The 27934-nt window shown below is 39.8% G+C and overlaps 2 protein-coding genes and 1 gene segment (V, D, J or C); all 3 read right to left on the bottom strand.

The window, feature by feature from the left end:
• The window catches only part of LOC121464736, a 994671-nt gene that overhangs the window by 221501 nt on the left and 745236 nt on the right, over positions 1-27934 (bottom strand).
• The window catches only part of LOC121464737 (immunoglobulin lambda-1 light chain-like), an 840936-nt gene that overhangs the window by 218032 nt on the left and 594970 nt on the right, over positions 1-27934 (bottom strand). The gene's annotated exons all lie outside the window — the stretch shown is intronic.
• Positions 1-27934, bottom strand: part of LOC121464628 (zinc finger protein 345-like) — a 218511-nt gene that overhangs the window by 137611 nt on the left and 52966 nt on the right. The window lies entirely within an intron of this gene.

Below are 27934 nucleotides of genomic sequence, written 5' to 3'. Positions count from 1 at the left end.
TAGTAGATCATGAATAAGAAAGTAGATGTAACAAAGAAGTAGATGTTCTTATCTCAGCTTAGAGTCTCCAGATCTTTCACTGGAACATATGGAACCCCCACTAAGTAGGTTTAGGTCTATCATGTCTGTGAGGACCATACTTTTCCAAGGCTTTTTCTACTAAGCATTTCTGGTCAAGGTCAGAAGCAGTTACCTCCTCTGAGGCTGACTTTTGCATCTTCTCTTTAGTTTTCTTCTTTCCAGTTGTAACACCATGTAGACCAGTGTTCTTACCTTATGATTTATAACCCCTACAGGACAGATGTCATAAAGCAGATATCCTATTCATTAAATATTGCATTATGATAAATAACAATAGAAGAATTACAGTTATGAAACAGCAATGAAAAAATCTATGGTGGGGTCACCACCAAATTAGAAAATGTATTAAGGAGTAAGAGCATTAGAAAATTGGAGAACCAACGTTGTATACTTTAATTTGTAAGGATCTCTTTATTCAAGGACTTTTTCTACTTATGCTGAGGACAGAGAAATTTACTCTATAAGTCTCTTCTCAGAATGCCCAAGAATCCAGACTTATTCTCTCTACTCGGTTCCTCAGAAGATTGACCCACAGAGACAGACTGATGAATATTAGTGTTTAGAATGATAAATATTATACTATATGACTCTCTTAATGCATTATATATAAAAATTTTTGAAAATTGCATGTCGATACTAAACAGAATTGTTAGTAAGATGGGAGTTAAGATTAAAGAAATGTGCACAAATTAACAAATACATTACAAATTATTGCCCAGTTTGTTAGTTCTTTGAGAAGGCAGCAACAACATACAAACCTATAAACAGAGAGTTAATACAAGCGACTTGTGTTATCACATGTTTTTTTTTTTGGAGGCCAGTTTTGAAAACAGACACACTGAGATAAGCGCCCTATGGCCTCTTCCTTCCCTCTTTGTCCCTGTTATTTGTGGACAATCTTAGGTTATCATTGGTCAGCAGCTACAGCGCCCTACACACACATCAGTCTTCATATCAATCCCATGCTACCTCCACATGTTCTCAGAGCCATCTTAGGAAACACAGGGACTCACTGTGCTTCAGCATGAACTCATCTGACTAAACACATCTGCAACAGTACTTACAATCTTATAATGAGATTATATACAATATCACTCAGATTTATCACATCACCATATCTTCCCTAAGGAGCAGTATGTTAATCTAATGTCAGAGAAGAGATTATTTTATCTATACCATTCATCTATATTATTATATTTTAACATTTATATAATATATAGTATATTGGTTATATTATATATTACTTATATATAACATAGGATATATTTATAAAGTAATTATATAATATGTTATGTATATAATAGTATATATTATACAACATATATTATATATAATATTGTAATAACATTCTATATTAAAGATATAATACATAGTTTTATACTTTTTAAAAGCTATACAATGAAGCCGGGTGATGGTGGTGCACACCATTAATTCCAGCACTCAGGAGGCAGAGGCAGGAGGATCTCTGTGAGTTTGAGACCAATCTGGTCTATAGGAACAAGAGCTAGTTCCAGGACAAAACCCACAAGGAAACCTTGTCTCGAAAGAACAAAAAAAAAGAAAAGAAAAAGAAAAAAGAAAAACTATACAATAAGTTCCATCACAGAAAATGCCTCTCTCTAAAGATGTGCTGACTCTAGTATTTCAAGCAAATACATATGGGAGGAATAAAATACCTTGCAATACTTTACTTCTGGTTTTATGCTTTTATTCTCTATTGCAACAGTTGACAATTATCTGTACCTTTTTATTCTAACTAGGACACAAATGAAGGAAGATACTTCCCTTCACTTTCTTGTCTGTGGAGAATTAAAACTAGAATGGCATCAGTGCCTAGTCATGAAGTCCGACTATCACGGGACAGTTCCTAGGCTCAGGCAGATGTGCATTTGTCTTTGTTTCACTGTGCTGATTACCTCTTTAAAGCAGAATATAGTAGCCTTCAGCACTGTCTTCAATCTTGTAACCCTACAGCCACAGAAGATTTATATTTAATATAAAAAGCGAGAGAAGAATGTGAGTGCCCATTATTGTTAGGGTAATCAGAGCCTAGAGGCTTGGTAAGGCTACTTCTGGAACCAGTGTGGAAAGAGACAATCAGGAACTGCTAGAGACCCGCATTGCTCAGCATCAGCACAGCTTGTGGAGGAAACCCTGAAAGAAATAGTTGTCAGGTTTAAGAATGGAACAAGAAATGAGAGGAGTCATTCCTAATGCAGACCTTTTTAATCTCAATGAAACATGACAGAGATGGAGGAAAGATGGGAGGATGAGACAGGTATACAGTTCATGCTTTAAATCTCCAGAAATGCTGGGATCCACAGATGCTGCTGGTCTCTGGGGTTGTCTGGGTATTGAGGAAATGGTGACTTGCTGCAGTATGAGTCTTTTACTATCACCATCACCACTAAATTACATCTCTTCAGCCCAGGGCACAATTCTACACCAAGGGAGGGTAGGGCAGCTCTGAGGATACACCTGCTGAGCTGTAACCTCTAATTCTTGTTGTCAGCTTGGGCCAGGAGACTTAGAGGAAGTTAGTAGTTAATTTCATGTCTTACCATTCTCTGAGAAGTACACAGTGCCCCCTACTGGACTGTGGATACTTACTTCCAATATCTTCAGTATAAGTATCCATTCTCTCTTCATTATAGAAGTAAATGAGTTTTGGATTTTTGAGGGCTTTTTAAAATTTATTTTTGATATATATTATGTGTTCATGTGCAAATACACACACACACAGACCTCCCAACAATACACATACACAGAGCCCAGTGCTATTGGATTCCCCAGAGCTGAAATTAAATCACCCTACATAAGTGCAAGGGATGAACTTAAATCTACTGTAAGATCACCATATTCTCTTAACCACTGAATCGTCTCTCCAGCCACCCAAAATACTTTAAAATTATGCATTCCTCACAAGATAATATTACTTAAAACTAGTTTAAACACATAAACTGTGTTATATCAATAAATCTATTGTATTGTGTAAATACACTTTAACAGCATAGTGACAAATCTTCCCTTCATTCTGAAGTGTATTTTTATAAAGTCTAGAACTACTTTAATTGGTAATTCAATTACTTTTGTTATATCTTTTATTTAGCTGCACTTTTTTCTGAAATAGTTCATGTAGGAAAGCTACAAATCACCAACCTTTATTAAATGAATTAAGAATACAGTGAGTCCTATAGAGTAGGCTCCTGCCTGGTAAAGACAAAGGATGGCTGGGGATTTAAAGACAGAGGCCGCAGTCACATCACACCTGCTGCAGGCTGGAAACATCTTTACAATGTTACCTTTGCTTTTGCAAAACATCACACAGGACATTCCCATAGAGTTATAAAACAGTTTCAACATATCAGAACCCTTTCTCAATAGGGATTGATACACTTTTTGGTGTCACAAAGCAATTCATTAATGAAAATAAGTTGCCATTTGTTAACAGGCTAATGTAACTTCCAAATGGAAGAGGTGCATGGACAGGGCAATCTTACTTTTTAAACCTAGGTCAATCCCAATGAAAAGGTATATCACTATAACTCTGTACCTTATACATTTAGTTGAGAGTATCTTTATAAAATTATCATTTGCAGGAAAAAAACATTCTACATGTAAATCTGGAAATCTGAAGACTATTTAGATGGAGAGAATCTGGTTAAGTCTTACCTGAATCTCTCTCCACTCTTCATATGATGTCTCTGGAAGGAGTATTGTGAAGGTACTAATGCATTCCATTCTTGTGATACCTTTATGAGAGACAGTCATGACCTGTTTCCACATGAATTGCACATTTCATTCACATTCATTCCTTATCCCGAAAATGACTAGAGTGGAGGAAGCTGCAACTAAACAGAAAATAAAAACAGGCAATCACATGAAAGCCTCCATAGTGAAATTCTTCAGAAGTGTTCCTGCTCTAAGGAGAATGTATTCAATATCTCTTGGTGGTACCATGATCAGTGCAGTACATCAGCCTCAGAGAAACAGGGCAGAATGTTCCATGCCTGAGGACTATGTCATTTGGGGTCTCAAATGAGCATCCAAAATCATGAAGAGAGTTGTTCAGACCATATCACATGGTGTACCTTTGTTCATAATCATAAACACTGCTATTTTCATTTTTATAAAATAAATAATGTTCTTTTCAAAGTTCAATATTTTTTTCTTTTTAAAGATAAAGGATGCTGCTACTTTTCCTTCCTTTTAAATATTCATGGTCTCTTTTCACTTAATTTGAATGCTCATGGTCTCTTTTAACTTTACTTAGTCCTGTGTTACATGAGGACATTTCCAGCAAAGCATGTTAAGTATAGTGAATGTGTTCCCATACAGAATTCCCTACTTCCCTATGGAATGTAGTTTTCCAACACATTTCTTCATCCACCGTAATGGGTACTAAAAGGAAGAAAGAAGGAAAGAAAGAAAGAAAGAAAGAAAGAAAGAAAGACAGCTTTATGTCTCAGAGATAAGAAGCCAGAGCTATTCAAAGCCAAGATTCTTTTTTTATTATTTATTTATTTATTTATTTATTTATTTATTTATTTATTTGGTTTTTCGAGACAGGGTTTCTCTGTAGTTTTGGAGCCTGTCCTGGAACTAGCTCTTGTAGACCAGGCTGGTCTCGAACTCACAGAGATCCGCCTGTCTCTGCCTCCCGAGTGCTGGGATTAAAAGCGTGCGCCACCACCGCCCGGCATATTTATTTATTTATTAAAGATTTCTGCCTCCTCCCCACCACCGCCTCCCATTTCCCTCCCCCTCCCCCAATAAAGTCCCCCTCCCTCATCAGCCTGAAGAGCAATCATGGTTCCCTGCCCTGTGGGAAGTCCAAGGACCGCCCACCTCCTTCCAGGTCTAGTAAGGTGAGCATCCAAACTGCCTAGGCTCCCACAAAGCCAGAACGTGCAGTAGAATCAAAACCCAGTGCCACTGTTCTTGAGTTCTCGGTAGTTCTCAGTAGTCCTCATTGTCTGCTATGTTCAGCGAGTCTGGTTTTATTCCATGCTTTTTTTCACTAAAGACATAGTTGTTATGGAGTGAAGTAAATTTATTCTTGGATGTACAACCAAAGACAATGCTGGAGGGTATCTGATTTATTCCATTAAATATATTATTTCAGAAATTCATGTATAGGAAGATGTTGTGAGGAGAGAAAATAAAATCCATGGGCAGTGGGCAGTAAGGAGGTGTGCTGGCCAGTATTTTTGTTAAATAAGGTTTCCATTCCCATATCTATCATCTGGTTAGAAGATGCAATTGCCCTTAAGTTTCTGGTTCATGTTTTTGGAACCCTTTATATGTACATACTAGCACTTTACTTCACAGTAAACCATACACACATGTCTGTTTTTTTGTGTCAGTAGGGAATGTATTACTTGGCATTTGCTATATGGACTCAAGGTAGAAAAGGTCTTGACAGTTGTTCTGGTAAGAAAGAGGGAAGCAATTCCTCTGTTTTGAGCTGTCTTTTCAGCTCTAACTGCATACTTGTTAGACTGAAAAGACATTTCTTATAATTCACAAGGTCCATTATAGTATTAAATGAGACCTGGAAAAGAGTAAGGAAAAGTGAGTAGAGATATAATCAGAGTAGATGAGATGTAAAGAATTTAAGAAAAAATTTAATCAAATAACCAAATGCACTTCTTTTCACAATGAATATATCCTAATAAATTTGCTAAATTTTAGAAACCAAATCTTTCATCTAATGGAATGTGAAGGTCACCACATATTCTGCTTGGTAGAGTCCAAGGAACGATACTCATCAGTTCACATCTTACTCATGTAGGGTTGTTCATTTTGTATTATAAAACAAAGTTTTTAGCTAATGCCAGGAAGGCAACTTTGCAAGGTAAACTAGGAAAAGAGTTGCCACTGTCACAGGAGAGAGGGTTTGTGTCTTACTTCTGTTGTGCTCAGATTATGACCCCCAGGGAGACCATCAGAAACCAGAGAAGCCCAGACTGTAATAAGCAATGTTTATTTAGCCTTAATACAAACCAGTTCAGAACTCATCTCTAACACCATGTCAGAGAGAGGTAGAGAGGAGTTAAAAGTTCCTCTGAGGTGAGTTTTTAAGGGCAAAAGTGACAAGCAGCCCTTCTGGGTGGTCAGGGTGGGGTTCTCTGGCATGGGTGCAAGGTCTTTGCTTCTTCTCCCATCCTGCTTTGTCAACTTGCTCTTTGTTTTCAGAGCAAAGTTACTCTGCTGTCTTTTATCTCCAGGTGGCTGAGCATCCTTGTGCTTTGGAATTTCCAGGGTGGGAGGAGGAGAAGGCCACTATCTTTCTGGGAACAAGAAGCTAGTCCAGGTTTCTAATTTTAAAACATTTTTGCTAGGAAATTTCTTTTTGTCGCTTTGAGAATAAGGGGTGAGGGTCTCACAACTTCCTCATCTGCTTGTGTCGTTGTGAACACTACTTGTACTATCCAAACACTGACAGTAGTAGTCAGCTTCATCTCCAGCCTGGGACATTGTTGATTGTCAGGGTGGCCTTGTTACCAGAGTTGGAGCAAGAAAATTGGTCTGGGATGCTAAGGGGGCATGTATTATCACCATATACGACCAATATAGGGGCATGGCCTGGCCTCTGCTGGTACCAGTGATCATCTTTTTTCTGAGAGTTTATCTCCAGAGAAGTTGATTATAGCTTTTAGACCCAAGTCCTCTGATAGCGAAGGAGATTGTATCAGTATATAGGAGGCCATGGAACCTGCAAGAGAAAAGAGAAGGATGCAGAGTATATTGAGCAATGTCATTCTAGGGCCAACTAAACACTCTACCAGAACAGAACTCAGGATTCAGGGCTGGGCAGCAGTGCCTTGTTCAAGCTGAAACAACAGACTGAATCTTTAGTAGGTCACCTGTGCAGAAAGAGATTAAAGGGAACAGGAGGAAGAGCCAGCCATGATGGAGATGCCACAGAGTTCTGGATCTTCAAAGTCTCAATATAGCCAGACTACAAGGGCCTTTATTCTATTTAAAGCCTTTTGAAGTTAGTGGATATTTGCTCCCTGGCTGGGGCTCCCCACTGAAGCCTCTGTGGAGAAAATACTTCAAAAATGTGATGCTGAAATTCATGAGAAATTGTGGAACCAAACTCATTCAAGTGTTTATATGCCGAGAATCTCCTCTAAGCTTCTGTGGTCTCTGACCACAGCAACCCTAATCTTACCCAGGATTGTCTCCTAACTGCTAAAATAAGCCCAGCAATGCTGCACACTTTCCATTACCTTGTCTTTGGTGTGTACTTAGTCTTGTTGCAAAGTTACTACTGGCATCTAACTCAGCAAAAGCTGTAGTGTGGCTAGTTACCTTCATTTGCCTTCATTTCACTGGATTATGAGCTATATTTGTGATTCATTATTGTTATTCCAATAAAATGTAGCCCTATAACAATGTAGCCTATAAAAATGTACTATAAGAATTGCTGTTAAATACATATCTTTGTGATATTGATTGTACAATTATCTTTCTTGTGAAATCGTCAGAAGTCCAGCATCATTTCTCATGTTGAGCCTTCTTCCTCTCTGACTCCATTATTCTTAGAGGAGACTAGAATCCAGTTTTAGGAATTAATTTAAAAATCTTGTGCCAGTGACTTTGGAGGCCTTGTTAAAATTGTCTGAAACAAGACTTTCTGATAAGCACACTTTAGTTCTTGTGTATGTGAAAGAGATCAAGGTTGCAATAATTTATGCTCTGGAAGGTGTTCAGTCAGGGAACCCATCAGGAAGAATGCTGACACTGAACAAATACAGATATTTTTTGAATCAGGTTAGTGTCCAGGTCTTCCATGGTATTTCCAACAAACACTGATATTTATCCAGGGAAGACCCCTGCTTACCACCTTCCTTATTTAGGCCGTAATAGAGCCCATGTGCTTTAGTCTAATGACAAATCTGGCTATAGGTCAGAGGGGAAGAGCCCATGAGTATGCCTGTTTGCAAGTGCACAGTAGAGCAATAAGTCAGAAGTGATGGCTTGACAACCATGACAACTGTGAATCGCATGCAGGAGACCATGATCCTGAGTGCAAGACCTATGCCCTGGGGGTCAGTTCTCCCACAATGAACTTCCCACTGTACTCAGAATGGTTTAATCAATGAATTGAGGAATAACGTGCTGCTGAAGCTCATGCCTGGTATTTTACTATGTGTGAGCCTTTGCTGAATAAGCCTCTCACCAAGCATAATTTCTGTCTGTGTCCTGAATGACATGGTTTTGTGATCCTCAGAATGTCATTACTGGCATTAAAAACTGTCCCATGACACTTTCAAAAATCCTAGCTTAGTCTCACCTGCTCAACTTCCAGTGCACAGCTCTAGTCTTCCTTTTGGGTGCTCCTAGATGCTTCCCTGCCACTCTCTGCTATTGGAAGAGTCTAACAACAGGAGCTTGCTTCACTTTAACTGACCTCAAAGTACTTTGACCCTGAAAAAGTGCAAAGCAGGGATTCAGGCCTTACTATGTGTTGCTTCAATGGTAAGCAAGTGTGTGGGAAAGAAGATAGGGCATGTTCCTACAGGTAACCACAGGGGTAATATTCACACTCCACTCCATTTTGTGTATGTATGTCCACATATGTGTGTATGCATATATTTGTTTCATAAATGTATGTCACATAATAGTATAGTTTTAGGACACAAGCAGAAAGCTGAACTTAGTGAGTAGTGACAAAGCCAGGAATTTCTCAGAAAAAAAATATATATCCAGTATGTAGTATATATACAGTCTATATACAGTAGTATAGTATTTACATATATATGTATGGAATTTTAAAAATTCATAATTGAGCCCTGTGTTTGTATCTCTCTTTTTCTCTCTCAGGCAATTCCCTCCATATCCCCTTTCCAAACTCTTAATTTCTACTGTATTATTATTGCAAATATAAACATATGTATATGTATTTCTATATAGATAGATGGATAGATAGATAGATAGATTCCTGAATTCATTCAATGGCACTCATATGTCATGTATTAATGGTTTTTTTTCTTTGATTTGTGTATCAGATTTTTTTTTGAGAAAGGTTGCTGCATGTGTATTATCTGACCTGGAATTTGTTGTGTAGATCAGGCTGGTCTCAAACTGAGAGAAATACCTGTCTCTGCTTCCCAAGTGCTAGGATTAAAGGCATGTGCCAGGACAGCTATAAACTCTTGATATGTCTAAGAGTCAATTCTGCATTAGATTCTAAATGCTGTAATAGCTGGCATGAAACATAATGCTATGTTTAGCATTTCATATTAATTATTTAATCTTTTCAAACAGTAAAAATACCGGGGAGAATTATTTATGTCCAAGCAACAGAGAACTTCACAAAAATGTTGAGAACATCTGTAATAAACAGGCCATTTTTGTGCTTAAGAAAGAAGAACGATAATACCCAATCCAACAAGAGTAGCTGGGTTTTAGAAGTGAAATCTGGTGTTCTGTCACCAATATTGAGGCTTATTTTGTCATCCATCACTACCATTTTGATTGCTGTTGCTATTTGATTACACACTCCTCCAATTTTCTGGTAGAGGACTTTAAATTCAGCCTGGACACAAATGTGATGAAACTGGAGATCCCTGTTCTTTCAGACTTGAAGGTTCTTATCCCAGAACATAGGCAAATGCACTACTGAATTTCTTGGAATACTATGGGAAGGTTTTGCTGGTTACATTTTTTCTAAGGTAGTGTGAAGAGGATCTTTCATCACTATGAATGCAAGTCAGTAGAGATTAATCTTCTAGTTAAGCATCAAATCAATATCTACATGTTTGATGACTTAAGAAACTGTTGTCATCAGACCAGGACCTGTCAGGTTGTGGACAGCAATCAATAGCCTTAAAACTGTTTTGTGATGTTAGCAGATTCTGTGGGTACCCCTTTGCTCAAAGGTATTAATTGTTCTTCTCCATGTCCCTCCTTCTCCCCTTTATCACATCCCCCATCATTTAATATTTCTGTCCCTTTTTACTCTCCACAACACTATATTCCATTTCCCCATTTTTGGGATATCATATCATCTCTGTTTCTATACAAGGTAACTGAATTCTCTGGATAATCAGATTGTATCCCACAGATTGGAAAACTCAATGTTATCATCTAAATATAAGAGAAAACATACAGTATTTGTCGTTTTGTGTCTGTGTTACTTCACCCAAAAACATTTTCATGTAGCTCTATTGATCTACCTGATCATTCACAGTTTTGTTTTTTAAGAGCTCAATAATAGTCCACTGTGTAATTGTACCACATTTTTATTATCCATTCATAAGTTTCTAGAAATATAAGCTACTTCTAATTGATATCCTTTATGAATAGAGAAGAAATGAACCTGGGTAATAAGTATCTCTAAACTAGGATGTAGAGTCCTTGGGTATATACCTAAGAGTGGTATAGCTAGGTTCTCAGGAATATTAGGATTTCCATAATGGTTGTTTTGATTTGAACTCCCATCAGCAATGAATCAGTTTTCCTCTTTCTCCATATCCTTTCCATAATTTTCTTTAAATTGTTTTATTAGCCTTTTCAATCAGAGCAAGGTAAGATGAAACTTTAAAGTAGTTTTGAATACATTCACCAGATGACAAAAGATGCTCAACTTTTCTCATTCAATATATTTTCATCTTCGAAAATATATTTTCACTCTCTTTATTCTGTACCTTATTTTAGTTGGTTTGTTTTCATGATATTGTGTTTTAGGTCTCTTTTTAAATTAAAAATATTATAAATATGATCTATTACTAGATTATTTTTCACAACCAACTCATTTCTGGTCCTTCATAGTTTCTATCTACACAACATATCCCTTTTATATCTCATTGGAAAACCAACAGGCAAATAAAAACATAACAATAATAATATTATTGATAGAGCCAAACCATAATAATACAAAACAAATAGGAAAAAAAGTGTGAAAAAAAGGACAAGATGCTGATGTACTCATAGTAACATGTTACATGAGGGCCTGCTTGTTGGGGTTTCTATCCTGCCCAGTTCCCACAGCCATTTAGGTCCCAAAGAAATCACACAGAGAGATTGCAGTAGTTTATAAACTGATTGGCCCATTAGCTCAGGCTTTGTATTATCTCTTACACTTATATTAGCCCATTATTCTAGTATATGTTAGCTACATGGCTCAGTCCCTTTTTCAGCAGGTCACATCCTGATTCTTTGGTGTCTGGACAGGATTGCAGATGGAGCTTTCCTCTTCCCAGAATTCTCCTGTACTGATTGCCCCACCTCTACTTCCTATCTGGTTGTCCCACCTATACTTCCTGCCTGGGTACTGGCCAATCAGCATTTATTTAAAACATAATTGACAGAATACAGAATTGCCCCACACCACTTCCCTCTCTTTTTTTTTTAACAAGAAAAATATCCATAGTCCATTTTTTGGGAATTTGGGCATAGATTTCCAGGCTACTTCCTGCTGGTAGGGGGCACTGATAATCTTATGAGAACCAAAAGAAAATTTAGAATTATGACCTAAGTCCTGACTGGGGTATCCTGGGAGTCCTGATCATCTCAGGCAGCAGTCTTTTTTTTTTTTTAGTTTCTTTTTTTTTTTTGAATTTATTTCTTCTTTTTTTTAAAAAAAAAAAACAAGTTTCCACCTCCTCTCAGCCTCCCATTTCCCTCCCCCTCCTCCCACCCTTCTCCCCCTCCTCCCACCATTTTCCCCCTCCCCCCACTCCTTTCCCGCGCCCTCTCCAGTCCAAAGAGCAGTCAGGGTTTTGTTCCCTGTGGTAAGCCCTAGGTCCTCCCCCCTCCGTCCATATCTAGGAAGATGAACATCCAAACAGGCAGGCTCCCACCAAGCCAGCACATTAAGCAGGATCAAAACCCCGTGCCATTGTCCTTTGCATCTCATCAGCCCTCATTGTTCTCCATGTTCAGAGAGTCCAGTTTTATCCCATGCTTTTTCAGTCACAGTCCAGCTGGACTTGGTGAGCTCCCAATAGATTAGCTCCACTGTCTCAGTGGGTGGGAGCACCCCTCGTGGTCCCGACTTCTTTGCTCATGTTCTCCCTCCTTCTGCTCCTCGTTGGGACCTTGGGAGCTCAGTCTAGTGCTCCAGTGTGGGTCTCTGTCTCGATCTCCATCCATCACCAGACGAAGGTTCTATGATGGTATGCAAGATATTCGTCATTATTGCTCTAGGATAGGGTCATTTCAGGTTCCCTATCCTCATCTGCCCCAGGAACTAACTGGGGACTTCGGCTTGGGCACCTTGGTGCCCCTCTAGGGTCAGGTCTCTTGCCAACCCTAAAGTGGCTCCCTTAAATAAGAATTGTGGTTCCGTGCTCCTCTGTTCAACCTTCCTTTATCTCAATCCTCTTGTTTCCCCAAGCCCCCCCCTCTTCCCTTCTAACTTTTCTCTCCCCATCTACCCTTACCCCCATCCCACACCACCCTCAAGATCCCAATTTTCTCCCTGGCAATTTTGTCTACTTCCCTTAGCGAAGAGGATAACTATATGTTTTTCCATGGGTTCATCCTCTTACTTAGCTTCTTTAGAGTCACCTATTGTAGACTCCGTGACCATTATTTATGACTAGAAACCAATTATGAGTGAGTACATCCCGTGCTCATCTTTTTGGGTCTGGGATACCTCACTCAGGATAGTGTTTTCTATTTCCATCCATTTGCATGCAAAATTCGATAAGTCATTGTTTTTTACTGCAGCGTAGTACTCTAATGTGTATATATTCCATACTTTCTTCATCCATTCTTCCATTGAAGGGCATCTAGGTTGTTTCCAGGTTCTGGATATTACAAATAATACTGCTATGAACATAGTTGAACAAATGCTTTTGTCATATCATCGGGAATCTCTTGGGTATATTCCCAAGAGTGGTATTGCTGGGTCCAGGGGGAGGGTGATCCCGAATTTCCTGAGAAACTGAAACACTGACTTCCACAGTGGTTGCACAAGATTGCATTCCCACCAGCAATGGATAAGGGTACCCCTTCCTCCACAGCCTCTCCAGCAAAGGCTATCCTTGGTGTTTTTGACTTCAGCCATTCTGACAGGTGTAAGATGATATCTCAAAGTTGTTTTGATTTGCATTTCCCTGATAGCTAAGGAAGTTGAGCATGACCTTAAGTGTCTTTTGGCCATTTGAACTTCTTCTGTTGAGAATTCTCTGTTCAGATCAGTGCCCCATTTTTTAATTGGGTTAATTAGCATTTTACAGTCTAGTTTCTTGAGTTCTCTATATATTTTGGAGATCAGACCTTTGTCTGTTGCGGGGTTGGTGAAGATCTTCTCCCAGTCAGTAGGTTGCCTTTGTGTCTTAGTGACAGTGTCCTTTGCTTTACAGAAGCTTCTCAGTTTTAGTAGGTCCCATTTATTCAATGTTGCCCTTAATGTCTGTGCTGCTGGGATTATATATAGGAAGCGATCTCCTGTGCCCATCTGTTGTAGGGTACTTCCCACTTTCTCTTCTGTCAGGTTCAGTGTGTTCAGACTGATATTGAGGTCTTTAATCCATTTGGACTTGAGTTTTGTGCACGTTGATAGATATGGGTCTATTTTCATTCTTCTACAGGTTGAAATCTAGTTGTGCCAGCACCATTTGTTGAAGATGCTTTCTTTCTTCCATTGTATACTTTTAGCTCCTTTATCAAAAATGAGGTGTTCATAGGTTTGTGGGTTAAAATCCGGGTCTTCTATAAGATTCCATTGGTCAACTTCTCTGTTTTTATGCCAGTACCACACTGTTTTCATTACTGTAGCTCTGTAATAGAGTTTGAAGTCAGGGATGGTAATGCCTCCAGAAGATCCTTTATTGTATAGGATTGTTTTGGCTATCCTGGGTTTTTTGTTTTTCCATATAAAGTTGATTATTGTCCTCTCCAGATCTGTGAAGAATTTTGATGGGATCTTGATGGGGATTGCATTGAATCTATAAATTGCCTTTGGTAGTATTGCCATTTTTAATATGTTGATCCTCCCAATCCAAGAGCAAGGGAGGTCCATCCATTTTTTTGGTATCCTCTTCAATTTCTTTCTTCAATGCCTTAAAGTTCTTGTCAAATAGATCTTTCACTTCCTTGGTTAGATTTACCCCAAGATATTTTCTGCTGTTTGTGGCTATCGTGAATGGTGAAGCTTCTCTGATTTCCCTCTGCTTCCATATCATTTGTGTAGAAGAGGGCAACTGATTTTTTGGAGTTGATCTTGTATCCTGCCACATTACCAAAGCTGTTTTTCAGCTGTAAAAGTTCTTTGGTGGAGTTTTGGGGGTCGCTTAAGTACACTATCATATCATCTGTGAATAACAAAAGTTTAACTTATTCCTTTCCAATTTGAAACCCCTTGACCCCATTATGTTGTCTTATTGCTATTGCTAGAACTTCAAGCACTATATTCATGAGGTATGGTGAGAGTGGACAGCCTTGTCATCGTCCTGAGTGAAGCGGGATGGCTTTGAGTTTCTCTCCGTTTAATTTGATGTTAGCTGTCGGTTTGCTATATATAGCTTTTATTATATTTAGGTATGACCCTTGTATCCCTAATCTCTCCAAGACTTTCAGCGTCTTCAATCTGTTTTGAATGTAAAACTCAGACATCCGGGCCATCGGTTCCTACTGGAGATTTATCAGGTGGTCTTCCTTTATTTAACCTGATTTTTCTTAACTAAGAATAAATTCACAGCCTCTCATTTCATGTGGAAATGAAAGCAAAATCTCTTCTCCAAAGTAACATAGCTTTTGACTTCAATTTTGAAGTCCAGATATTTTCAAAATATTTATCTTGGATTAATTTGGCATCATTTATAAACAAATATCTTTTAGCAGCTATAGAGAGGGGGGAGTGATAGCATGAGCAAAGGGATCAAGACCATGATAGGGAAACTCACAGAAACAGCTGACCTGTGCTAGTGGGAGCTCACTGACTCTGGATTTACAGGTGCCAAACCTTTATCAGATCAAACAAGGCCCTCTGAATGTGGGTGACAATTGTGTGGCCTGGCAGTGGGGCCACTGGCTGTGGAATCAGTATTTATTCATAGTGAATGAACTGGCTTTTGGAGCCCAATCCTTATGGAAGGAAAACTTTTTCAGCCTAGATACATAGAGGAGGATGTTGCTCTTGCCTCAAGTGATATGAAAGATTTTGTTGACTCCCCATGGGAGGCCTCACCCTATCTGAGGAAAGATAGGATGTTGGATGGGAGAAAGTTGGGAGGAAAGGCAGGAGGGAAAGGAAAGGGAACTGGGATTGGTATGTAAAATAAAAAGATTGTTTAAAAAATATAATAAAATTTAAAAACATAAAAAGAGCCACTTTCATTTCAAATTTACATCATCTGTTAGACTTTCATGCTTTAACTCAGCCCCAGGTAAATTGAAGCCCAATTTATCTAATATGTTTATCACCACAAATAACTGTCTTCACCTAGTTTTAAACAAATAAAATAAAATATTGTCAATTAAAAAACAGGATATTATGGGGTCAAAATCAGTCTTTTGACAATTATAAATGACTACAGGATGCAAGAAAAGAAACCCCTGTGATGAACACACATTCAGTCTTCAGAAGGTATTGCTTAAAATCATGTGGAAGTTAAACGAGCTTCCCCAAGTCAATAATCAACTTAAAATAGGGGGGCATAACTTTAAAAAAAAGAAATACCTGACATTGGTCAACATGTAAAAAAGAATAAACATCAATTCATGAATTCAGTTGGTATGTTAATGTCAATTTCAGAAAGATACTAAAGCTGGTGTTAGAGCATCTGAAAATACAGCATCTAGGGCAGGACAGATTGCTCAGTGGTAAAGAGCACTAACTGTTCTTGCAAAAGTTCCTAGGTCAGCTCACAGCACCCACATGTCAGCCGGTAATCTCCTAGAATTCCAGTGCCAGAGTTCTGGCACTCACAGGCAAATGCCTACACACATAAATGTGCAACACACACACACACACCCTAAAATGTATCAGGGAGTTTTCTAAGAGATTGACTTTCTTTATGACTGTCAGAAACTGCACCCATAAAGTCTCACCACATGAGCTCCTACAAAAGACATGAACAAGGATGGCAGGAATAGGCCTGCCACAGTGGATAGGGAGAGCTCAGGAAAAATCAACCCTATACAAAAAAAAAAAACTTCAGACATTTACACAATGCTGAAATGAAAAGAAACAGCCCTACTCAGGGAAGAGTACATCAATCAGATATTAATAACAAATGTTCAGCCATGAAAACAATCAAACAAATAGCTTTCTAAACCTGAGCATGCTATATTTAGAAATGCATATATATTAATGTATAAATACATATAGACATACATAACATAAATTTAGTTATATATTTGCATATATATGTATATGAGTATAATAGCATTCAGTACAAAGAGTTCATAAATTAGAAAGAGAACAAGGAAGGATGTCTGGGAGGGGTTTGAGGGAGGAAAGAGAAGGGGGATATGTTGAAACTAAAATTTCATCAAAAAATTGAAAAATTAAAAATATACATTTAAAATAAAAATAACATGTAGGATAGCTCATGCCTCTAATCCCAGTACCTTAACATTAGTTCAGTGTGTGTTTCAGGACAACCTACATAAAGAGATATTGTCTCAATACATATATAATGAAAAAATAATAAATGATAAAGATCTAGAGTAAAACAAACTTTTTGTGGTAGAGATACAATATATGATAAGAGTACGTGTCTTAGAAAATGACAGGTTCTAATAAAAACTTCTTCATATCTATTCTACTGTAGCAATTCCTCTTTTGCTTAAAACACAATGTTTGCCTTTATCTATGTTCATTTTTCATATTCTTATTTATAATATCTCTTACTTTACTTATCCCATTAGACTCTGTCCTGCTTCCAAAAAGACTTTTCTTGGTCTCTACAAAGATGCTGAGCTTGAGAAATTGGTGTTTTCTATCTTGATTCTCTCCAGGAAGGATATAGATCTTGCTCAAGGCTTTTGACTTTTCTGGATTCAGGATTTAGTACTTTTAGCCCATGAAGTCACTTTTTGCCCTTTTGCTGTATGGAAAAAAATTATCTATCTAAATAAGAGAATGGCAATCCATTTTGAACAAAATCCAGTGACTTGTGTGGTGAATTAGGAGGATCAGGTACAGAGTTGTGCACTCTGTGGTAATGACATCCCAGTTCCCTGCTCCATGAGGCCCTACAAGGTCACACTGATCCTTTCCCTGGCCTTTCATTCTCTCTCCAGCCCTGTTTATGAGATAGCAGTGTCTCATGGACATGCATCCCTCTTTCCATATGTCAGTCTTATACACTATAGCTCAGATATGGTCTTTAAATCTAGATGTGGTAACAAAAGAGATTTGGTAGTATGGTCTTTCCAAAAGAATCATTACAAAAAGATGCATTTGTATTCATTTCCTCATAGACTGGGACTCTCACGAGCATTTGGAGAGAACAAAAGAATAACCAAATTTTGAGCATCTGGTAGAATTTACCTGCTCTTTGGCTTTCAGTAAGTTTGAGGTTGAGTTTGTTTAAGAAAGAATAGACCTGGAAGTGATATGTTGAGTAAGACAGGACAGAGGATATTATGCTAACAATAAGGTTTCTGGCATGAGAAAGAACACAGACTGCTGCTGGTCATTCTCAAGGCTGTCTGTGATGATGAGCTAATGTCTCTTCCTTAGTACTTAGATATATACTATTATGGTACAAACTATTATGGTATACCATCTTCAGTACAGTGTGGTCTGTCCCTGAATGTGTCCTATATTTCCTAGCTTCAGTTGTTGGAGATTACCTAGAAAACTTATTTTATCTCATCAGATAACATCTAAAATTTTATGTTGAGCATTCTCTCTGTGTATCTTTCTCTTCTCTATCTCAATCTATTTCTCCCTCACTCTGCTTCCCTCCTCCTGACTTGGCACTCAGTCTCTCCCTCTCCTTCCCCACATCCTCCTTTTCCTTCCCTCTCCCTCTCTGCTTCTACTCTAATTTTCTTCTATCTCCTAAATGTATTTTGAAGCTTGAGAACAATTTAATCAGTGCTTAAAAGAAAACAGTACAAAGAATTGAGAGAAGGCAAAGTGTAAATCTTGTCAGCTGCCCAGAGGAGGAAAAGTAAAATGGGAAAGAAGGCATGCTCTTTGAGATAAACCAGCATGGAGCTCAGTTTCATGGTGACAGAGACCCACTTTGGAGCACCAGACAGAAATCTCAAGGTCCAAATCAGGAGCAGAAGGAGAGAGAGTATGAGCATGGAACTCAGGACCGCGAGGGGTGCACCCACACACTGAGACAATGGGGATGTTCTATCGGGAACTCACCAAGGCCAGCTGGCCTGGGTCTGAAAAAACCTGGGATAAAACCGGACTCACTGAACATAGCAGACAATGAGGACTACTGAGAACTCAAGAACAATGGCAATGTGTTTTTGATCCCACTGCACGTACTGGCTTTGTGGGAACCTAGGCAGTTTGGATGCTCACCTTACTAGACCTGGATGGAGGTGGGTGGTCCTTGGACTTCCCACAGGGCAGGGAACCCTGATAGCACTATGGGCTGACAAGGGAGGGGAACTTGATTGGGGGAGGGGAGGGAAATGGGAGGCAGTGGCGGGGAAGAGACAGAAATCTTTAATAAATAAATAAACAGAAAAAAAAAGAAACTAAAAAAAAAATAAAGATGGACTCAGTGTGGACAAACAAAGGCCTTAACACTGATATAGAAGCTTTTTTTTTTTTTTTTTTGTCCCCGGATCATCGGGCTACTGAAAGACCCTCAGAGAGGACCTTTCCTCTCTGATGAAGACCCCAGAACCAGGATATTCCGAGACCAGGCCACAGGATGCAATTAGCAAGAGGTTTATTGAGTAAACACAGGTACCTGCAGGCAGCAAGTCTTTCTGAGGACTTGCGCACCTTCAGGTTGGGGCAGTGGATTTTTTATAGGGTAGGGAAGCAGAAGCATGGGTACAGAAGCGAGACACATAGTTACAGGGTTCTGATTGGGCAATTCAAATAAGGCTCGGGTTCAAACTGAGTACAGTCCTGTGGTTTCGAAGAAATCAGATATGTATGCTGACTCGGCCTCTCTAGGGTACAACTCTTCTTCTGGACCCCAAGTTCCCTGCTGGAAGTCCAGATGGTCGACCATAGATATCTTGTCTGGCTCAATGCCCCTGCCCCTAAGTCGACCAACGCCCTTATCTCTAAATTGAACTCCCCTGTCCTAGCTTTCAGTTATATTGCTCAAAAATTCAAACCATGGAAAATAGCGTTATTGCTGCTGCTAACTTAATGCTGCTAAGTAGGGGTCTTTCACTGCTAGGTAGGGGTCCTTCACTACCAGGCAGCCCTGTTTAGGCACTGAGGAGTTCCATCTGGACGGCCTGCGTTTTTTGCTAGGTCCTTTGCTCAGGAACAGTTTTCTGCTCCTACAATAAGGCTACCCACCCAGAGCGGTGAGTGCCTGCCTACCGGGCAGGCCTCAAGGACCCCTGAAAGGGAGCCCAGGCACCTTCAGCTTGTGCTCCAGGGGTGCCTGTGCTCTCCTGGATCTCGCCCCGCCTGACTGGTTTTTCCTTTTGTCCCCAGATCATCGGGCTACCAGGCGGCCCTGTTTAGGTACTGAGGAGTTCCATCTGGACGGGTGAGTGTGTGCTATCCAGGGGCAGATTGTCCTGGAAGAGAGCACAAACGCCCCTCCCCCAGCTGCTTCTGCAGGGCTGTCTTTCTTATGCACAACCCAGCCCCTCGCACCCCCCAACCCTGCCCTGCTGTATGCTAGAACCAGTGCTCAAGAATAGTTTTCTGCTCCTACACTAAGGCGACCCACCCAGAGCAGTGAGTGTCAGCCTACAGGGCAGGCCTCAAGCTCCCCTGTAAGGGAGCCTGGGCACCTTCAGCTTGTGATCCAGGGGTGCCTGTGCTCTCCTGGATCTCGCCCCGCCTGACTGGTTTTTCCTATTGTCCCCAGATCATCAGGCTACCAGGCGGCCCTGTTTAGGTACTGAGGAGTTCCATCTGGACGGATGAGTGTGTGCTATCCAGGAGCAAATTGTCCCGGAAGACAGCACAAACCCCCCTCCCCCAGCTCCTTCTGCAGGGCTGTCTTTCTTACACATGACCCCCCCCCACACACACACACACAATCCTGCATTTCCTGCTAGGTTCTTTGCTCAGGAACAGTTTTCTGCTCCTACACTAAGGCTACCCACCAAGAGAGGCCTACCGGGCAGGCCTCAAGGACCCTTCCCCACCGAAAGGGAGCACGTGCACCTTCAGCTTTTGCAGCAGGGTGTCCTGTGTTCTACTCATCTCTGCCCTGCCCCCCAAGTTCTCCCTTTTGTCCGTGGGTCATTGGACTACCAGGCGTCTATGTTTCAGTGCTGAGGAGTTCCATCTGGACCGGACGGTTCCTGCTTCTACACTGAAGAGTTACACCTAGAGAGTCAGTCACAGCAAAGACTGGACCAAGACACCAGGCCTCTCCGGGCTCCATTTGAAGGAAGAGTTGGGAAGGCACCAAGGCAAGAATCCCTCCAACAACCTGAAAGGCAACATGACATCAGCAGAATCCAGGGATCCTGAAATAAGAAGAATTGTACACCCTACTCTAGAAGAATTAGAAGAAATCGACGCAAAAGTGAATTATATGAAAATAATAGAAGACCTTAAACAGGAGGTGTAAAACTGCCATAAACAATTAGAGATCACAAACAAAGAGGTAGAGGAAATGAATAAATAGCTCAAATAAACCTAAGAAAACCAAGAGAAACAAGAAAAAGAAATCAAACAGGTAAGGGAAGCGGTTCAAGATATGAAGAATGAAATGGAAGTAATGAAGAAAACACAAACTGAGGGAAGGATGGAGATGGAAAATCTGGGTAACCAAACAGGAAATACAGAGACAAGTACTACCAACAGATTACAAGAGATAGAAGAAAGAATTTCAGACACTGAAGATACCATAGAGAAAATAAACACACTGATCAAAGAAAACAGCAAAGCCAACAAATTCTCATCACAAAACATTCAGGAAATCTGGGACACAATAAAAAGACTAAACTTAAGAATAATTGGGATAGAAGAAGGAGAAGAAGTACAGCTCAACGGTCCAGAAAATATATTTAATAAAATTATAGAAGAAAACTTTCCCAACCTGAAGAAGGATATTCCGTTGAAGGTTCAAGAAACATACAGAACACCGAATAGACTGGACCAAAAAAAAAATCTCCTCATCATAAAATAATCAAAACACAAAACATACAGAATAAAGAAAGAATATTAAGAGCTGCAAAGGAAAAGGGCCAAGATAACTGTAAAGGCAAACCTATCAGACTTACACCTGATTTCTCTATGGAAACAATGAAAGCCAAAAGGTCCTGGATAGATGTTCTGCAAAAACTAAGAGATCATGGATGCAAGCCCAGACTATTATACCCAGCAGGCTTTCGTTCACTATAAATGGAAAAAACAAAATATTCCAGGATAAAAACAAATTTAAACAATACTTAGCAACAAATCCAGCCTTACAGAAAGTAATAGAAGGAAAATCACTAACCAAGGAGTCCAACAATAACCACAATAACTCAAACATCTAGAGACCCTTCACCAGCACAACTCAAAGAAAGGAAACAGACAAACTTTACTTCTAAAAAAGTGACCGGAGTTAACAACCACTGGTCATTAATATCACTTAATGTCAATGGGCTCAACTCATCTATAAAAAGGCACAGGCTAAGAGATTGGATACGAAAACAGGATCCAACATTCTGCTGTTTACAAGAAACACACCTTAACCACCAAGACAGGCACCTACTCAGAGTAAAGGGATGGGAAAAGGTTTATAAAGCAAAGGACCTAAGAAACAAGCAGGTGTGGCCATACTAATTTCTAACAAAGTTGACTTCAAACTTAAATCAATCAGAAGAGATGGAGAGGGACATTTTATACTCATAACAGGAACAATTCATCAGGATGAAGTCTCAATCCTGAATATCTATGCCCCTAATATAAAGGCACCCACGTATGTAAAAGAAAAATTACTAAAATTCAAGGCTGCAATCAAACCGCACACACTAATAGTAGGAGACTTCAACACTCCTCTCTCAACAATGGACAGGTCAATCAGACAGAAACCTAACAGAGAAATAAGAGAATTAATGGAGGTAATGAATCAAATGGACTTAACAGACATCTATAGAAAATTTTACCCAAATAGGAAAGAATATACCTTCTTCTCTGCAGCTCATGGAAACTTCTCGAAAATTGACCACATACTTGGTAACAAACTTCCACAGTTACAAAAAAATATTCGTAACCTCCTGTGTCTTATCAGATCACCATGGATTAAAGTTAGAATTCTACAACAATGCTACCCCCAGAAAGCCTACAAACTCATGGAAACTGAACAGTCAACTTCTGAACCACACCTGGATCAAGGAAGAAAAAAAGAAAGAAATTAAAGTCTTCCTCGAATTCAATGAAAATAAAGAAACAACCCACTCAAACTTATGGGACACTATGAAAGCAGTCCTAAGAGGAAAGTTCATAGCACTAAGTGCCCACATAAAGAAAACAGAAAAAGCACACATTGGAGACTTAACAGCCCACCTGAAAGCTCTAGAAAAAAAGAAGCAGACTCACCTAGGAGGAGTAGAAGACTGGAAATAATCAAACTGAGGGCTGAAATCAACAAAATAGAAACACAGAAAACAATCCAAAGAATCAATGAAACAAAAAGCTGGTTCCTGGAGAATATCAACAAGATTGAAAAACCCCTATCCAAACTAATCAAACAGCAGAGAGAGAATATGCAAATTAATAGGATCAGAAATGAAAAGGGGGACATAACCACAGACACAGAGGAAATTCAGAGAATCGTTAGATCTTACTACAAAAGCCTTATGCCACAAAACTGGAAAATATAAAAGAAATGGACAATTTTTTAGATAAATACCATATACCAAAGTTAAACCAGGACCAGGTGAACAACCTAAATAGACCTGTTAGTCGCAAAGAATTAGAAGCTGTCATCAAAAACCTCCCTACCAAAAAGAGCCCAGGGCCAGATGGTTTCAATGCGGAATTCTACCAGATCTTCCAAGAAGAGCTTATACCTATACTCCTTAATGCATTTCACAATATAGAAACAGAAGAGTCATTGCCAAATTCCTTTTATGAAGCTACAGTCACTCTGATACCAAAACCACACAAAGACTCAACCAAGAAAGAGAAATACAGGCCAATCTCACTCATGAATATCGACACAAAAATCCTCAAGAAAATTCTGGCAAAACGTATCCAAGAAGACATTAGGAAAATAATCCATTATGATCAGGTAGGCTTCATCCCAGAGATGCAGGGCTGGTTTAACATACGAAAATCTATCAATGTAATCCATCATATAAATAAACTGAAAGAAAAAAACCCATATGATCATTTCATTAGATGCTGAAAAAGCATTTGACAAAATTCAACATCCCTTTATGATAAAAGTATTGGAGAGATTAGGGATACAATGGTCATACCTAAATATAATAAAAGCTCTTTACAGCAGGCCGACAGCTAACATCAAATTAAACGGAGAGAAACTCAAAGCCATCCCACTAAACTCAGCCACACGACAAGGCTGTCCACTCTCGCCATACCTCTTCAATATAGTGCTTGAAGTTCTAGCAATAGCAATACGACAACATAATGGGATCAATGGGATTCTAATTGTAAAGGAAGAAGTTAAACTTTCGTTATTTGCAGATGATATGATTGTGTACATAAGCGACCCCCAAAACTCCACCAAAGAACTTATACAGCTGATATACAGCTTTAGTAATGTGGCAGGATACAAGATCAACTCCAAAAAATCAGTTGCCCTCTTCTACACAAATGATATGGAAGCAGAGGGAAATCAGAGAAGCTTCACCATTCACGATAGCCACAAACAGCAGAAAATATCTTGGGGTAAATCTAACCAAGGAAGTGAAAGATCTATTTGACAAGAACTTTAAGGCATTGAAGAAAGAAACTGAAGAGGATACCAAAAAAATGGATGGACCTCCCTTGCTCTTGGATTGGGAGGATCAAAATAGTAAAAATGGCAATTCTACCAAAGGCAATTTATAGATTCAATGCAATCCCCATCAAGGTCCCATCAAAATTCTTCACAAATCTTGAGAGGACAATAATCAACTTTATATGGAAAAACAAAAAAACCAGGATAGCCAAAACAATCCTATACAATAAAGGATCTTCTGGAGGCATTACCATCCCTGACTTCAAACTCTATTACAGAGCTACAGTAATGAAAACAGTGTGGTGCTGGCATAAAAACAGAGAAGTCGACCAATGGAATCGTATAGATGACCTGGATTTTAACCCACAAACCTATGAACACCTCATTTTCGATAAAGGAGCTAAAAGTATACAATGGAAGAAAGCAAGCATCTTCAACAAATGGTGCTGGCACAACTGGATGTCAACCTGTAGAAGAATGAAAATAGACCCATATCTATCACCATGCACAAAACTCAAGTCCAAATGGATTAAAGACCTCAATATCAGTCTGAACACACTGAACCTGATAGAAGAGAAAGTGGGAAATACCCTACAAACATATGGGCACAGGAGATCGCTTCCTATGTATAACCCCAGCAGCACAGACATTAAGGGCAACATTGAATAAATGGGACCTACTAAAACTGAGAAGCTTCTGTAAAGCAAAGGACACTGTCACTAAGACAAAATGGCAACCTACTGACTGGGAGAAGATCTTCATCAACCCCGCAACAGACAAAGGTCTGATCTCCAAAATATATAGAGAGCTCAAGAAACTAGACTTTAAAATGCCAATTAACCCAATTAAAAAATGGGGCACTGAACTCAACAGAGAATTCTCAACAGAAGAAGTTCAAATGGCTAAAAGACACTTAAGGTCATGCTCAACTTCCTTAGCTATCAGGGAAATGCAAATCAAAACAACTTTGAGATATCATCTTACACCTGTCAGAATGGCTAAAACCAAAAACACCAATGATAGCCTTTGCTGGAGAGGCTGTGGAGGAAGGGGTACACTCATCCATTGCTGGTGGGAATGCAATCTTGTGTCACCACTTTGGAAATCAGTGTTTCGGTTTCTCAGGAAATTCGGGATCAACCTATGCCTGGACCCAGCAATACCACTCTCGGGAATATACCCAAGAGATTCCCGATGATATGACAAAAGCATTTGTTCAACTTTGTTCATAGCAGTATTATTTGTAATAGCCAGAACTTGGAAACAACCTAGATGTCCTTCAATGAAAGAATGGATGAAGTAAGTGTGGAATATATATACCTTACAGTACTATGGTGCGGTAAAAAACAATGACTTATCGAATTTTGCATGCAAATGGATGGAAATAGAAAACACTATCCTGAGTGAGGTAACCCAGACCCAATAAGATGAGCACGGGATGTACGCACTCATAATTGGTTTCTAGCCATAAATAAGGGTCACGGAGTCTACAATTGATGAACCTATAGAAGCTAAATAAGAAGGTGAACCCAAGGAAAAACATATAGTTATCCTCTTGGCTATGGGAAGTAGTCAAAATTGCCGGGAAGAAAAGTGGGATCTTGGGGGTGGTGTGGGATGGGGGTAAGGGGAGATGGGGAGAGAAAGTGAGTAGGGGAGGATGGGGGGAACTTGGGGAAACAGGATGATTGGGATAAAGGAAGGCTGGATAGGGGAGCATCGAAGCACAATTCTTAGTTAAGGGAGCCACCTTAGGGCTGGCAAGAGACTTGAACCTAGAGTGTCTCCCAGGAGCCCAAGGCGATGTCCCCAGTTAGTTCCTTGGGCAGATGAAGATAGGGAACCTGAAATGACCCTAGCCTATAGCAATACTGACGAATATCTTGCATATCACCATAGAACTTTCATCTGGTGATGAAGGAGATAGAGACCGAGACCCACACTGGAGCACTGGACTGAGCTCCCAAGGTCCCAATGAGGAGTGGAAAGAGGGAGAAGGTGAGCAAGGAAGTCAGGACCATGAGGGGTGCACCCACCCAGTGAGACAGTGGGGCTGTTCTATTGGGAGCTCACCAAAGCCAGCTGGACTGTGACTGAAAAAGCATGGGATAAAACCGGACTCTCTGAAAATGGCGAACAATGAGGGTTGATGAGAAGCCAAGGACAGTGGCACGGGGTTTTGATCCTACTTCATGTGCTGGCTTTGTGGGAGCCTAGCCAGTTTGGATGTTCACCTTCCTAGACATGGACGGAGGGGGGAGGACCTTGGACTTTCCACATTGCAGGGAACCCTGACTGCTCTTTGGACTGGAGAGGTAGGGGGAGAAGAGTGGGGGAGGGGGAGAAAGATTGGAGGAGGGAGAGGGAAATGGGAGGCTGGGAGGAGGAGGAAACTTTTTTTTTTCCTTTTCTCAATAAACAAAATACTGATATAGAAAAGTCATATGTAAGTATTTTGGCAGAGATTAATCCATATGTTTGTAATTTTATCTTTCCTTCAAAATATCTGGGATGGCTTATTGAGTAAAAAGAAGTGTTGGGAGTGATATGGAAAAGTTTGTATATATTTAAGGACAATGCTCAGCCCTCATGGCTGTTTCTATTAGTTTGTCATGAGTCTAGGAGGACCTACCACACTGCCTCATAAATGTTATTAAACCTTACTGCTCAGAAATTTGCTAAAGTTAAAGTACTAGGAGCATGTGAGAAAACAGCGATCTTCGAACAAATAGACAGTACTATGAACGTTGGGAAATAACAACAAAAGCATTAAGCCCAATTCTCTAACTTCCAAAAAGTTCTCACCTCCTCATCTCTGTATACATGAGATTTGCTTTTCATAGTCATTAATTTTACACAGCATTTCTCTCTACACAAAACCTGCCTTTTCTCTCTTTCACAAGAAGCTCAGCAGCTGGAACTATGATCTATCACCTTAAGTAATAACAGGAAAATATCCTAGGAATGTGACAGGTAAGAACATCAGATGATCCTTTTCTAAATCATAGGCTAGCCTTGCTAGCAAGAGAGGTAAATAGTTCCTGTCCTGCTTCCTCATTTATCTGTTTTACTGTGCTCACCCGAATACTCCACTAGTGAGATAATCTACACCACAGAAATAGTCAGCTTCATCTTCAGGCTGAATGCTGGAGATGCTTAAGTAGCGATGAGCCCCAGAGCTGTAGCCAGAGAAGCGATCGGGGATCCCATCTCCCTTGCTGTAGTTTCCATTATCATAGAGATACATCAGATACTTAGGAGGTTTGCCTGGATGTTGCTGGTACCATCCAATGGCGTAGATGCTATACTCACTACTCAAGGTGCAGGTGAGTTTGACTGAGGAACCCAAGGAGGCTGAGGCTGTGGGTGATTGAGTTAGCACAGGTTGGGAGAAAGACCCTGGAATAGAGAAACACATTATCTTCTGAGGTGAGAGAAGAGGAGAGAATTACCTTGTCATTGGTATCCCTCAACTGGCATCAAAGTGCAGCTGATTCTCCTGACCTGTACAATGAAAGAGGAAGGAGAGGAGAAGAATCCAGGCCATGGTGCAGACACCACTGACCTCTGTTGAGACACACAGGTGTGGATCTCTCTTATACTTCACCATTTCTCAGACATCTGACAGGGCCTTTCCTACAAATATGCAAATTTATCTTGGTCAAGAAAATTCCTTCTTAGGTGTTTGTGTCTTCAAATGTCTGAGTGTCACTTCCTTCCTGAGTCTGCCAAAGAGATCTCAGTAGCCTCAGCTGCAGGGCCTATTGAATCATGAAGAGTCACAGAGAGACAGATGTTCGTATTCTCAGCTTTGAGTCTCCAGATACTTCAGTGGATCTTACGAGCCCTCACTGAGCAGGTTTAGTTCT

Source organism: Microtus oregoni, unplaced genomic scaffold (genome assembly GCF_018167655.1).
Source record: "Microtus oregoni isolate MIOR12 unplaced genomic scaffold, Mior012 000029F_ref0000214, whole genome shotgun sequence".
Classification (NCBI taxonomy): Eukaryota; Metazoa; Chordata; class Mammalia; order Rodentia; family Cricetidae; genus Microtus; species Microtus oregoni.
Note: the sequence above shows the minus strand (reverse complement) of the source record. Positions and strands in the feature narration are given on the sequence as shown.